Source organism: Rutidosis leptorrhynchoides, chromosome 6 (assembly GCF_046630445.1).
Source record: "Rutidosis leptorrhynchoides isolate AG116_Rl617_1_P2 chromosome 6, CSIRO_AGI_Rlap_v1, whole genome shotgun sequence".
NCBI lineage: Eukaryota > Viridiplantae > Streptophyta > Magnoliopsida > Asterales > Asteraceae > Rutidosis > Rutidosis leptorrhynchoides.
In genome coordinates this window covers 410,657,352-410,672,058 of record NC_092338.1, presented here as the reverse complement: position 1 = coordinate 410,672,058, position 14,707 = coordinate 410,657,352, and the positions used below count along the sequence as shown (strand labels likewise).

At 35.8% G+C, this 14,707-nt stretch overlaps 1 long non-coding RNA gene and 1 pseudogene across 1 annotated transcript in view; both read left to right on the top strand.

The window, feature by feature from the left end:
- LOC139851938 (uncharacterized) overlaps positions 1–14,707 on the top strand; it is a 74,288-nt gene that overhangs the window by 36,378 nt on the left and 23,203 nt on the right. The gene's annotated exons all lie outside the window — the stretch shown is intronic.
- Positions 8,027–14,562, top strand: LOC139852706 (transcription factor TGA2.2-like; annotated as a pseudogene).

Here is a 14,707-nt window from a genome sequence, read left to right as displayed (position 1 = left end):
AAGTCCTAACAAACTTTTTCAAATATACCTTAAAGAAATGTACCTCGTTTCGGATCGAGATTCTCATTTCACTTCTAGATTTCAGAGTGCCTTACAAAAAGCTTCGGGACCACGTTTAAACATGAGTACCGCGTATCATCCACAAACCGACGGACCAAGCAAACACATGATTCAAACCTTGAAAACCATAATACGAGTTTGCGTTATCAACTTCAAATTTACTTGAGAAAAGTTTTTGCCTTTAACCAAATTCTCTTACAACGATGGTTATCATTCAAGTCTTAACGTCACACCTTTTGAAATCTTATATGACCGGAAACGTCATTCTCCTTTTGTAGAACCAAGTAAATGATAATCAAGTCACCGAACCTGGACTCATTCATGGAGTAACCGTTAAAATCGTTCCAATCCGAGAAAGGCTCGAGACGGCCCGTAGTCGCCAAAGGAGCTATGCCAATGTTAGACGTAAACCTTTCGAATTCCATGTGGGAAACCGCAGGTGTAATCCGTTTCAGGAAATGTAGATAGCTAAATCTGCGATATTTTTAGTCCTTTTAAAATCCTGGGGCGTTTTGGACCCGTTACTAGCCGTTTAGATTTTTCAACTCATTCGAGTCTCCGTTCATCCTAAATTCTACGTATCAAACTTAAAGGCGTGTCTTGCGAAACAAGAACTTGTTATCCTCTTCGATGAACTTACTATCAACGATAAACTCCACCTCATAGGAGGACCGATTGAAACTATAAATCGTGAAACCAAACTTTAAGCCAACGTAAAAACCCCGACTGTCAAAGTTCGTTGAAATGCCCAAGGAAGTACCTTCACTTATTCGTAGAATTGGCAACACAAGATCTCGAGGAAGAAACAACGACTACTACTTCCAACTAAATTTCGGGACGAAATTTCTTTTAAGGTGTAGGTAATGTAACATCCCGCCTTTTTCCGTTAAATTTATTTTTAACACCGTCTTTTTTTTTAAATAATACCTTTCGTTATTTAAATTCGTAGTTTCCGTTGACTAACGTTCATAATAATTCCGTCATTTAATTATAACATCACTCGTTTACTCGAGCGTTTTTAAAATATTCGTTTGGTTAATTCCCGCACCCGCTTTGAAACTTGAGGGACTAATCTTGGCACTTGGCCAAATTTTGGTAACTAGTCACCACCACCTCCCACCATCTCATCCATTCATTTCTCACTTCATCTTCTCCCTCTTTTTCTCTCTTCCATTTTAGAACTCAAACACCCATCTTTATAAAATCATCATCTAAATCCGGATCAAGAAGGAAACATCAAAACAAATTACATTTTCGTGATCCTCTCTTCATCCTCTACATTTTGGTACCAATTTCATCAAGTTTGGGTAACATTTCTAAAACTCTAGATTTTCTCTAAATTCGTGTTTTTATACTTGAAATGGTGTTAGTTAGTGTCTATGGCTCGTGTGTAACATGAATATATATTTTGTTTGCTCGATTTGTTGTTTTGAGTAACTAGTTTGAACATTTGAAATGGGTTTGCTTAATCTTGCATTTTGGAAGATTAAATGTTGTTTGATTGTTAAAGTTCATGTTTTAATTGTGTTACTAGTATCACTAGCTTCGTTTTGATGCGTAGGTTGATTAAGAAAACTTCAAACACATGATTATTGATTTTTGTGAATTTTGGTTAGGGTTTGATAGACTTTGAAATGAACTTTTGATGCGTTGAATGCTTGTTAATGTTGTTAGTAAGTGTTTAGATGCAATGTATGCTTAATTACCTTCGAAACGGCATATCGTATGTGTAAATTGGATTCCCGAATCATAAAATACGTTTTACGAACTTGAAACTTTGAAAATAAACCTTTCTTGATCAATTGACGAGTTTTCGGTTATTGTAATTGATGTTTTTGCTTGTGAAAGGTAGTTAATTGTATTCCTTGTCAAAAGAGCTTTCCACTGATATAAGATGCGTATTCTAAGTGTTTACGGTTTGCGTTTTGTGCTAAATTGAATTTTGGATCAAGACTTGAACTTTTGAAACTGACCAGGTACCAGGCCACGCCTAATGTCGCGGCGCGACACCTCTGGCCGCGGCGCGGCAATAGCCGTGTTTGGGTTCTGACCTACTTTGTCAAATTTCGAAAAATGTTTGCTATGCTACGCACCTCTGATTCACATGTAACTTATTCTAACATGCTTATATATGAATAAGAACCTCAGAAAAATAGTTCGGGACCCGACCCGACCCCGTTGACTTTTTCGTTGACTTTGACCAAGTTTGACTTTTAGTCAAACTTAACAAAACACTTATACAATCGTTCTAATCTTATTTTATACTTGATTCTTGCATGAAACTTGACAACGTGATTCACATACTATATAATCGAGTCGTAATGAGCCATAGGACTAATTGAACACATTTCGCCTGACCTTGTGTCGTAACCGGTTAATTGATACAACTTACTTGTTTAGGTCAAGGCTAAGCAACATTCATGCACACGTTTACTTTGTGAAGTACATTTATACTCGTGCACTCGAGGTGAGATCATAGTCCCATCTTTCAACAACTTTTATACTTTTAAATCATGGGATGAGAAACATATACGGTTTTATACTACATACTTTTACACTTTGAACACAAGTACGGAAACGAACATTCCACGTGCGGGTTTGAACAAAAAGCCTCAATTCAATTATCATTAGTTACACTTGCAGGGTGTAAACGAGAACTTATATTATGTGATCACATGGGCTTGACGAGCCTCATTCGGACGGTTCGCTACCGTTAGCGGATGAAATATATTTTCGGGTCTAGTGTATGTTCTAACACTACGCAAAGGGTGCAAAACAGTTAAGTTTGATAATTGGGTGCCCGGGATACAAATAACAACTTTTGGAATGCAAATGATTTTGATAATCATCTTATATTAAATCTTGTGGTTCAAATACAACGTTTACTAAAACACCTATGATTTCACCAACGTTTTTCGTTGACAGTTTTCTATATGTTTCTCAGGTTCATACATGGCTATTTGATACATGATTCCGCGTACACTCATACTTGCTTGGGGTCAAGCATACATACATGCATACGCTAGTGATAGCACCTTTAGATTCAAACATGTTGTTTACATACTTACGCTATTTATAGCAAACCGTGACTTTCAACTTATATTATGTCGCAAGTTATTTCATTTATACTTTGCAACTTCTGTAAACTTAAACTTGTTGTCGAACCGTTTGGTAAACTAAACTTTGTAAGTTTTGTACATTTCAAATGAATGCGACATAATTTTGGTCAAACGAGTCTCATATAGGGACTACGACCACGTAACGGGACCTAAGTTAGCGGCGCCGTCAATGACGATTTTGTCGGGTCGTCACACCCAACGGCACATGAGTGGCTCTGATACCATTCAGTAACACCCCAGCTTAACATGACCACAATATTGTCCGCTTTGCCCGCAGGCGCACGAATTTTTCTTGGCGACCACACACGAGAAGCACTTTCCCAGGAGGTCACCCATCCTGGTAGTGCTCTCGCCCGAGCACGCTTAACTACACCGTACTCGCACACCCGCTCTGCATGTGGTCCCAAAACGCGTTGTGTCATTTAAGAGTGGGTATTACCTTATAATCCCATGATCGCTCATGTCCGTGGGCGATGTGGGATTTGCCTAGGGTGTTACATTATGACACGCACAAATCGAGAAATGGTCCAAATTTTAAAATGTAACACCCTAGGCAAATCCCACATCCCCCACGGACATGAGTGATCATGGGATTATAAGGTAATACTCACGCTTAAATGACACAACGCGTTTTGGGACCACAGGCAGAGCAGATGTGTGAGTACGCTGCAGTTAAGCGTGCTCGGGCGAGAGCACTACCAGGATGAGTGACCTCCTGGGAAAGTGCTTCTCGTGTGTGGTCCCCAAGAAAAAGCCGTGGGCCTGCTGGCAAAGCGGACAATATTGTGGTCATGTTAAGCTGGGGTGTTACAGAATGGTATCAGAGCCACTCATGTTATGTTGGGGGTGGTGGGACAAACCTCATCGATGACGATGAGTCCCTGAGGGGGGTGAATGTAACACCCTAGGCAAATCCCACATCGCCCACGGACATGAGTGATCATGAGATTATAAGGTAATACTCACGCTTAAATGACACAACGCGTTTTGGGACCACAGGCAGAGCAGATGTGTGAGTACGCTGCAGTTAAGCGTGCTCGGGCGAGAGCACTACCAGGATGGGTGACCTCCTGGGAAAGTACTTTTCGTGTGTGGTCGCCAAGAAAAAGCCGTGCGCCTGCGGGCAAAGCGGACAATATTGTGGTCATGTTAAGCTGGGGTGTTACATTACGGCGAGACAAGCATGGTCTAGATTACTTGATACTGGCTCATAGCTCGCCAAACTAATGGAGTTAGTAACACCTGCGGGTACCGAACTAGGAACGTTGCACCACGAAATAAGATTTCGCCATAGAGGGGTGATAAATCTGCACGAAGAGAATAGATGGTCAGAAGACTCCGTGTTTGATTCACAAAATGGGAAAGTTGTCGATTTTATATTGACTCCTCTTTTTTTCCAAATTACACATCGTAGCGATTCTATCCATGGCTAAACACCAAACAAAAATATTAACTTTAATAAGAATGCTACGGAGCCATATGGTAGAGCTCAAATCATGGTTAGGACCTAAAACCTTATTGTCAATCATTGATGTGAGGTACATCACTAAAAATTGCCCAAATGACCTTAAACACCAAGACTAGCCATCCTTTGAGCTCGATAAAGTCGGAGCAGTAGAAAAAAATTTCGTCAGGTGCAAAAGCTCATCCGTTGCTCAATCTCAAAAATGTTGTTCCTGTTCTAGTTCCAGTTCCAGTTTCCTAGTAGACCAAGGTCACCGTTTGATGTTCCACTTTTCTAATGAATTGTATAATTTCTATTATTCTATGAAGAAATTTACAATTATATTGTTATACCGATTTATGAATTCGCCCTTTTTTTACTTTTCATTTTTTTAGTTCGCATTGAAAACTTCTATAGCGACAATAACACTGGATCCCCACTAGCGAGTAAAACCCTGAGTGACGAGCCACCAAAGTGACGAGACCCGTAACTGGGTGAATTGCGCACATTGACGCCCTCTCCGGTCAAGGCTCAAGAGCCAATTTTTAATTCAATTTTGAGTGTTACTAAGATTCGAACCTAAATCTTCTGCTTCATAAGGAACTCAAGGGACATTAAGCTAAGCCCAATGGTTTTCTTTTCATTTTTTCATTTGTGTCACAATGAGTTGCATAATTTTATTGTTCTACTTATATATACTAAAATATAAACAAACCACGCTAGCTTGCCTGAGTGGCCACCGACTTGTCCAATGAAGCACACCACACGGGTTCAATTCATGGCTATGTCAAATTGTTCATAAAGGAAGTGTGACTAGAGGGTGCGCATAATGCGCAATTCACCCGGTATTAGGTCTCTCGCCCCGGGAAGGGGGGGGGGGGGGGTAAAGGAGAGAGGGGTTTTACTTGGCTCAAGCTTGCAAGATTAGTTATTAAGGGATGAATCGATTGAGATTTTTGAAGGAGTAATCGGCAATTCGGAAGGGATTAATTGAATTGTACTTAATATATATATATATATATATATATATATATATATATATATATATATATATATATATATATTTTTTTTTTTAATTTTAAAAATTATATGTGTAAATATAGATGAAAACCAAAAACATAAACTTTAAAATAACTCACTAAATTGTTCATTTTGTTAAAAAAACTCTAAAGTTATAGTTTAAATTAATGTTAAAATGTTTACCAATTTTGACTTTAACCAACTTTGATTATCAAATTTGTTTTTCACCTATTAATCGACGCTAACTGATTAACAGGGATGTCTCAATAATTTCGAGGCCCTAGACGAAAATAAAAATGAGCCCTCATACACGTTATTTTTTTAATATATATACAAAGATAACACATAAATTTATCTATTTTTTCACATACAATGTATTTAACTATTTAAAATTACAATAATACATTAATTGAGGAGTTTCAATTTTATTTATTTGAATATTTTAAGAAAAGTATATACATATAAGAAATTTCGGGCCCTTCAGTATTTTTGGGCCCTAGGCGGTTGCCTATCTTGCCTATGTCCAAAGACGCCTTTGCCGATTAATTAAACAGATTTTTTTTATCAGAACGAATTATTTTTAAAAATTAGTAATCATAAATTAATCGGGGAGTAATCTAGTTTTTTTACATGACTAAAAGTCATATTTTTAAATTTGTGGCTCTATTTATAAAGTCAACGACAAGTCTCGATTAATTAGCGACTTGACTGTCGCGTATAACTTAAATTGAACTTAAGGCAGGTTTAAAACTCATGGAATTTGATTTTACTATATTCATGGCCTCTTACACTTTTTTTTGTATTTGTTTTTTTAACCTACTTATTGGCGCGATGTCGATTTGGGAGCAATCTCTATATCCATAGAACATTAGAGGGATGATTTTGTTTACTCTTGGGGTGTTTTACGAAAAAATGACTTTTCTTTATTTTAAGATAAGGAAAAATTGTCTGTATGTGGTCATTTTTGTTTCTTTTTTTCTCTTTTCTTTTTCTTTTTCTTTATTCTTTTTTCTTTCCTTTTTTCTTTTTTCTTTTAGTGTGGCATTTCTCTATTTGTCTTGAGCCCGCCACAGCTGTATTAGGTACTCTCATTTATTTATATTTAGTGTTTTTTTTTTTTTTTTTTTTTTTTTTTTTTTTTTTTTATATGCTGGCTTGTTACGTTGGTTTCTGTATGTATGTTTGTATGCGTTTGTGGGTCTATTATTATATGGTTGTATGTATGCTCGTGGGTACGTTTCAGGTTTTCATGTTTTTTGTTTGGTTACGTACGTTTTCTTGTATGTTTGTATGTATGCTTGTATGTATGTATGTATGTATGTATGTATGTATGTATGTATGTATGTATGTATGTTTGTATGTATGTTTGCTGGTCTGTGTTTCTAGGTTTGTATGTCTTATTCTGTTTAGGGTTGCTTGTTTGCGGTCATATATGTTTTTTGTTTTTTAGTTGTAGCATCTCTCGTTTTGTCCGGAGCTTCGCCCTACTGTCTAAGGTACGTCTTCTTTTTCCCTTATATATATATATATATATATATATATATATATATATATATATATATACTCTTACTATAATATATATATATATATATATATATATATATATATATATATATACTCTTACTATTAGTTTTTTTTCCCTCTCATACACGGTTCTATTAAGCGAGGCTTAGCAAGCGTCGATTGATTGACGATTTGGCTACCGCTTAGAGCCTAAATTGAACTCCAGGCACGATGTAAAACCCACGAAAATTTGATTCTACCATTTTCATGGCGTCTCTGTTTATTTTATTTTATTTTATTTTTTATTTTCTTATTTATTATTACTATTTTTTATATATTTATCTATTTATTTCATGTTTTTTTTTTCTATTTATTTAATTTATTTTTTAGTTTTTTTTCTCATTTTTTTTATGGCCGGAGGTCCCCTCGAAAGCAATCTCTTTACCCGTCGAATAGAGAGAGTGAGGACTTTCTCCGCTCTTGTGAGTGTTTAACTCGTGGTGGAGAAATGATTTCTCTTTATTCTAGGATAGAGTAAGGATTGTCTACATCCCACCTCCCCATAACCCATTCATATGGAATTGGGTATTGTTGTTGTTGTTGTGAAAAATTGTTTGTATCTTACTTCTCTCATATCTCACTTTTGTGAGATTGAGTTTTGTTATTGCTGTAAAAGTCATATTTCTACGGCAGTAAAAGTCATATTTCTACGGCAGTAAAAGTCATATTTATGTTTGTTAAAAGGCGAATGTCATGTACAAAAACCACATGGTCCTGATGTCATGAATCATCATCATCATAAAATATTAAAATATGATTAATTATTAATTTTAATTAAACCATTATATAATATAAAGTAGTAACATATACGAGTCCAACTTTTTCCGATTCAAAGATCAAGTCAAAACACACACACAACTCCATTTACATGCTCGTAATTAAGGAGTTCAATCAACACGCATAGAAAGAATCAGCTCGAAAGCTCCTTACTTTCTATTTGGGTATTTATTGAAAATAAAATAAACTGTAAGCCTTCAAATCCCTTTATTAGTTTCAAGTTTCAGTTTTTGATGTGAGTTTATTATTATTCGTTTCAATTTGATGCGATTTTATACTTTTTACTCGTAATTTGATTTAAAGTTTCGATTTTTATGTGATTTATATTTATTCTCGAAGTGAAAGCCTGTTGATATAAGGCGTAAAAATATAGAATGGTTATGATTATTGACTACATATAGCAAAATGATATATTGATACAGTTTATGAAAAAATTCATCATTTTTTGTATACAACAGTGATACAATTAGGGGTTTTTGGATACATATCTAAAGTGTTTTTAAAGTCTTAAATTCAATAACTCCTATTGGTTAGTTTAAAAAAAATAACTCCTATTGGTTAGTTTAAAATTTAACCAAATTTGTATCCCCTTTACCTGTAATAACCAAATCTTTCAGACCAGTTGGTTATGGAGATGAGGGTATTTTGAAATACACCCGGGTTTGATCAAATGTGTATAACTAGATAAGAAGTCGATATTCGAAAGTAGTAATTGAGATTGAGATAAATGTTGAATTAGCTTAACTATCCCTAGCCTTGCTCTATGGCTGTATTTGTTAAGTAGCCATAGTCCCTTTGAAGTTAGATGTGTAAGAATCCTGCAAGAGGTCGTATATAATAGGGACGAGCAAAAATCCCGAAAGTACGGTATTGGAAATCAGTACCAATAGGGATTCGGCTTCGGTTTCGGTTCTTGATTTTGGGTAAATTCGTTTTCGGTACAATCGGGATCGGTACCGGTTCGGTACGGGGAAACTGTTTTTTTTCCCCCAACATAGAGAGAGATATTAGACCCCTTGTATCGGTTTGAAAATGGGGCGTGGCCAAGGTGATGTGGCAAGCAAGCAACACCAATTTTGGAGTATTGGGGCATTGTTTGGGGCTTGAGTGGCCCTGCAACGGAGATGGTAACAGGCGTTGCTTGTTTCTTTATTTTTTTTTTTTTATTTAAAAATATTATTTTATACCCCTTTTTAATACTTAACCCAATTATATTTTAACACATCATCACAATACTCCCAACCCACACCAAAAACTCACACCACCACTACTCCACAAAAACAACCCACACGTCCTAGTCATCAAAAAGCAACCCACGCCCCCAACCCACGCCCCCAACCACTACAAGTGGTCTTAGTTACACTTGAAGAGCCTATCAGTCATAACATACTCAGGAGCAACATAACTATAGCCTATAGGTATCATAACCAAAGTTAATTCATACAGTTGAACACAAACACAAAATGCTTTTAATATCTATTACATGCTTCTGAACGACCTCACCTTTCTAACGTCTTTGATCAACTCTACTGATAATAAAGTGATGTAGCAAAATTGACGTCGAATAAGATATTACTCCATAGTAATTAAGTTGTAAAATAAGATGACTTATTACGTTGATATACATATTGTTTAAACTTTATTTTATAATAAAACATAACACTGACAGTCATTGTAGTAATTAAACGAAATGGGATTTCGTTAATCTCTTTGATGTAAAAGAAAAGCATCAAAATATTCAAACGACAAAATTTTGAAAACTTAAGAACACCAGAATACCAACCAAGCTAACTGCAAGCAAACTTAGCCTTAGTTTTTGTTAATCTTTCTGCAAATCAATACGTCCAAACATCTCATTATATCAAATTAAGATGTACATACCCGTATTAAATTTGGTTTCATTCGGTTCTATACCGAAAATACCGGTACCGTTTCGGTATTCGGTTCTTGAATTTAGGCAATTTCGGTTTCGGTACGATTCGGTATGGTATTCGTACCGATCTTATCCCTAGTATATGATTTATTGTTTGATAGTTAATGATGAGTGGTATGCATAAATATTAAATATCATTGAAGAATTGCTTAGGTGGCATGTTGTCATTTGTCGCTTTGGTTATTTTACTATAATTTAAGCATGGTTTTGGTTTCAATAATTTAAGCCGCAAAAATCATGTCTTTGCAAAGTTATATGGAATATTCGTAAAATTTATGATATTGCTATTGATATACAGCAACACCAGGCACATCTGTACCGTTCGTCTTAATTGATAATCGATGATGGCAGCTGCTAGTTCAAGGACTGATACTTCTACTGATGGTGAAACCGATGATAAACTAATGGGGGTAATAATAATTCAACCACTTGAAACTTTTCATTGGGTCATTATATTCTAATACATATGACATTTTGGAAGCTTAAATTCATAATTTGTGATTCTGATGCAGTTCAATAGTGGTAATTCACTCGGGCTTGTGGTTTCTGATGCCAGTGATAAGTCGCGGGACCAAAAGGTTTTTGTTTGTCTCTGTGTTTCGCTACTTTCACATGTTAACATTGTTAAAAGTTTCTATATATGTTTATGCAATCTCTCGTAAGTATGTGTTGTGTATACACAACACGTTTATTTATGAATGGTTCCATTGGGTTATGTTTGATCTCTAACACGTACACTTAATGCAGACTTCAGTAGAAAGTCACAAAACGTGCAAATTTAATGCATAAAACATCCCGGGTTACCTTTGTTTATAAATTAGGTTAATGTTGAAATTATACAGTATCTTACAATCATATTTGAAACACTACTAATGTATAAAGAATGTAATACTTTGGTAAATGGGTCAACCCAACTGTACCAAAGATTACTTATTATGACACGTTTACCTGCTTCACCCGTTCCACCTTTTCTATTGGGCATGATTACATTAAACATGATTCAAGTCTAGTCAAGTGCAACTGTTATTTGGGACCCGATATCTAAACTTTTGTACCTATTACCATCCACTGATTGTTTGTTGAACTGTAATGAATGAATCTTCAGACACTTCGTAGGCTTGCTCAAAACCGTGAAGCTGCAAGAAAAAGTCGGTTGCGGAAGAAAGTAAGCTTTCTTTTGTTTAACTTTTTGCCCAATCTCATCTTTTATCTATGTCTTCGTTTTATATTTTGGCTTATATTAGGTTGGTTGTGTTGTATTGACTGTAACTACTCACTTAAATATCTTAAGATTGACAATTGCAGCTCACCTGGCAGTATATTAGTTATGCATTCAGTACTTGCCTTATTCCCTTTATAATTACCGGTTGACCTGCTAGTAACTATACTTTGCTCTGTAACTTATTTATAATCTTCTTGGGAAAAGTGGTTTACAAAGAAATCAAACATGTCTTGTCTGAACTAGGTGTCCATTTAAATGTTATATAGTTTTCCATTAGGAGACATAGTAGACATTTTTTAATTTAAAAGTTATACATTATACTATATTTTTGACTGTTATGTATGTATTTTGGGTGGGTTTGTAGGCGTATGTTCAACAGCTTGAAAGTAGCAGAATGAAGTTGAGCCAACTTGAGCAAGAGCTTCAGCGAGCTAGGCAGCAGGTTTGGTTTAGTCCATACTTTCAATTTCAATGAATGGCTTGAACCATATATCACTTTTCTTGACATTATTTTTCTCCTTTGTCGAAAGGGTGTCTTCATTTCAAGTTCAGGAGAACAGTCTCAATCAACAAGCGGAAATGGTATTACTATCTTTTCATTTTCAGACTTATATCTTAAATTAACTAATCCAAATATATAATATCAAAAGAATGACTGTATCAAGTAAGAAGTCTCGATTAAGATGTTTATGAAAATGATTTACTTATTGGGTCAACAATTACTATTACTACTATATGTTATATATATAAAAAATTACCAACCATGATGCATGCAGGAGCATCGTCTTTTCATGTTGAATACGCACGATGGCTAGATGAGCAAAACAGGCGAATTAGTGAGCTAAGAGAAGCTGTTAGCGCACATGCGGGTGATGGTGAACTTCGTATTATTGTCGATGGCTGCATGGCACATTATGAAGAAATTTTCAGAATAAAAAGTGATGCTGCAAAAGCCGATGTGTTCCACATTTTATCGGGCATGTGGAAAACACCTGCAGAACGGTGTTTTCTTTGGTTAGGTGGATTCCGTTCTTCAGAACTCCTTAAGGTGCGTGTAATCATATATAATTCGTTAACTAATATTGTAGAAGTGTGTTTGACTTTTTGGTTTGTACTTGTGTATATAAATACATGTTTTATATTTTGTTGTACATGTATTTGCAGCTACTTATAACTCTGTTGGAGCCTTTAACGGAGCAGCAGTTGATGGCCATCAATAACTTGCAGCAGACATCACAACAGGCAGAGGACGCCTAACTGAAATGTCCCGTTCTTATTGATTAAAAACGTTCCATATTAATTGATTTCGTTGCGAGGTTTTGACCTCTATATGAGACGTTTTTCAAAGACTGCATTCATTTTTAAAACAAACCATAACCTTTATTTCATAAATAAAGGTTTAAAAAGCTTTACGTAGATTATCAAATAATGATAATCTAAAATATCATGTTTACACACGACCATTACATAATGGTTTACAATACAAATATGTTACATCGAAATCAGTTTCTTGAATGCAGTTTTTACACAATATCATACAAACATGGACTCCAAATCTTGTCCTTATTTTAGTATGCAACAGCGGAAGCTCTTAATATTCACCTGAGAATAAACATGCTTTAAACGTCAACAAAAATGTTGGTGAGTTATAGGTTTAACCTATATATATCAAATCGTAACAATAGACCACAAGATTTCATATTTCAATACACATCCCATACATAGAGATAAAAATCATTTATATGGTGAACACCTGGTAACCGACATTAACAAGATGCATATATAAGAATATCCCCATCATTCCGGGACACCCTTCGGATATGATATAAATTTCGAAGTACTAAAGCATCCGGTACTTTGGATGGGGTTTGTTAGGCCCAATAGATCTATCTTTAGGATTCGCGTCAATTAGGGTGTCTGTTCCCTAATTCTTAGATTACCAGACTTAATAAAAAGGGGCATATTCGATTTCGATCATTCAACCATATAATGTAGTTTCGATTACTTGTGTCTATTTCGTAAAACATTTATAAAAGCGCATGCATTCTCAGTCCCAAAAATATATATTGCAAAAGCATTTAAAAAGGGAGTAATGAAACTCACGCATATAAATATTGTAAAACAGTTAATAAAGCATTTGCATGTATTCTCAGCCCAAAAACGTAAAGAGTAAAAGGGTGCAAATGAATTGCCAATGGGGCTTTGCCTCATTGGTCACCATGTTAACATGGTGTTCGAGGAGACCAGGGTTCGAGTCTCGGGGGGGGGGGGGATTTTCGTGAATTAACTTCGTGAGCTAACCACTAACATTGCCTTTCAAAAAAAAAACAAGGAATGGATGCATTGCAACAGTCGTTAGCCGAGACGTTAGCTGGTTCACTTGCGCCCTCGGGTTCATCAGGCAATGTTGCAAACTACATGGGTCAAATGGCTATGGCTATGGGTAAACTAGGAACACTCGAGGGCTTCATTCGACAGGTACTATTTACTACGTCTAAGTCATGCGCTCTCTCTCACGCACGCACGCATACCGCAACCAGAGGTGGCAATTTAACCCATTTTATATAGATGTGGGTCATTTGGATTGTATGCAACTGTTAACAAGTTAAGTGGGTCAAATTTAGTGGATGGCATATATGTACCATGCATTTGTTGTCCCAAAAGACCAGATTCCACAGTTGGAGATGGCAATTTTGAGCCGTCTACTTAAGAATGGGTTGGTCCACTAGGGTTATGTTATATCTCTAACGGGTCAAATGGGTTAAAATTTGTATGTCAAAAAGTAACCAGATCAAATGGGTCAAACAGGGACCCACATTGTATTACGTAGTATAATACATATAACGTCCAGTATCACCTCATTTAAATGAAATACATATTTTTGCTAAATCAAATAATATTTGTAATCATGATTTGACCATTAATTATCTATGAAAATTTGAAAAAATAAATAAATAAAATGCATATGAAACAATGGCATCTGAATGGGTCATGAAATGATTTGGTGGGTGGTTGCAGGCAGACAACTTGAGACAACAAACCTTGCAACAAATGCATCGGATCTTAACTACACGCCAATCAGCTCGAGCACTTATAGCCGTCAATGACTATTTCTCTCGTCTTCGAGCTCTTAGTTCATTATGGCTTGCACGTCCTCGTGACTCGTGAGTGCTAATGTCTACACCCTCATCATGGGTCATGGCAGAGTTTTATAGTTTTTTGCTTTTTGTTGTCATTTAGTCATAGCAGAGTTTTATAGTTATCGAGTGTTGTAAGCTTAGTATTTAAACATGTTCTTGCAGCTTTAGTCATGAAATGACTATTGTTTGTTATATGGCATTGTAACAATTGTAGGATCTCATTAAACATGCATTTGTACATTTAGGTAAATTGTAATTAACTAAGGCCGAGTGCTTGATAGACTTGGATCTTGTTGTTGGGTAACATCTGTTGGAGTTAGAGCTTGTAAAATGGGCGGGTTGGTATGGGTCAAAGCAGGGTTGTAGTAAATTGGCGATTTTAATATAGGTTGAGTAAATCTGGAAGAATTCATTTTGCCAAAAAATGTT